We start from the raw sequence: 1,508 nt of genomic DNA, 5'->3' as shown, positions 1-1,508 counted from the left end.
TTGTAAGCGTATGGATATAATCCTGTCACTCACGGTGTTGTACTTCAAGATGGATCTAGAAATTACTTTTTTTACTATAAAGGCAACCCCATTTTTCCTAGTGACCACCCTACTTAGCCTTTTACCTAATATTAAAGGCAGTAGAATTCTCTAAAGACAGAAATAGTATAGATTCCTGTTGCATGTGCACACACACACACACACGTGTATTTGGTACAAGTCAGAAAAAAACCAAATGTTATTTGTTATTTTTGGATCTGAATTTTTTTACTAACCTATTTAGGAAGAAGGATTATGTATACTAATGAGAACAATGCTTTATAATCTTTACTAAGTGGTTATGGAGAATCAAACTTTGTGCAATTTCTCAGACACAGAAATTTTAAAATACATATTTAGGTAAAATGTGTATTCATTATGGTAATCCAATTAATGACCTTAGGCCAGTGAGTTAATACAGCTAATGTAAATTCATATCACAAAAGAAGTAGAGAACATTTTAAAAATGCTGAAACATGAACTTAATTATTAGTCTATTAGTCAGTCCAATTAAGAAAGAACTACTTAGGAACACAATGTTTGAAATTGTACAACTTAGTAAGCCAGAGACCTGGTTTTTAAATCTGGTTTAAGAAACTTCCAGTTTCTCTGTATAAGGTGAATAATATTAACCAATCTCTGAAGTAAACACAGACATATGGTCACAAAAGGGCAGTCAGGGCAAAATCAGAGAGCTTGGTAGGGCCTCCTGTCAATGATCCTTCTATTTTGAAATCTCTCAAAGTTTGTCATTATTTTAAGATATAGTTCAGACTCCAAACAGTAATAACAAGATACCAGTGGGAGCTCTGGCCCAATTAATTTCTCTCTCTTTCCCCTTACACTCACGCACTCATTCACTTTTTCAGTCACTCACTAACTCATTGCAGTACTGGAGTCAATTCTCCACTGTGTTTCTGAGGCTGTAAATATGATTGGGAGGAGACGGCTGACTTTTTCTATTGCAAAGTTGCCAGTGGATTAAAATTGCAAGATATTTGAAACCTTTAAGTTAGTATCAAAACTCACTAAGGACTACCCAACCAGAACTTCCTGCTTGCATTCAAGAATCTGATAATTCCAGGATTCTTTCTGTGCTAGACTTCCTCTTTTTATGGTTCTTCAACTGTGCTCTTTTTAACTTTCTGGGACCATAATTCACTTCTTCTCTTTGGATTCTGAGCTAGAAAATAACTTCTAAAACCACATCAAGTTCTCTAACTTGAACTCATCGTTCTTTTGGTCACTTCCCAATTCACACATCTAACATTCACACATATTTCTCCAGCACTAAGTTTTAGTGTCTCACATGCAGAAGGTGTCAAACTGATTTTCTTTTAAAATGAATGAATATTCTTGAACAAACTTAACAGAAGGGCAGACAACACTTTGAACAGGGAGAATGGAAATGTTGGGAATGACTATGCAATACTCATTTCCTAATAGTGCTTAGTCATAAGGAGATGCAC

The sequence above is a fragment of the Elephantulus edwardii genome, unplaced genomic scaffold (genome assembly GCF_000299155.1).
Source record: "Elephantulus edwardii isolate Elephantulus edwardi_28Jun2011 unplaced genomic scaffold, EleEdw1.0 scaffold00380, whole genome shotgun sequence".
Taxonomy (NCBI): Eukaryota; Metazoa; Chordata; class Mammalia; order Macroscelidea; family Macroscelididae; genus Elephantulus; species Elephantulus edwardii.
This window is presented reverse-complemented; position numbering follows the sequence as displayed.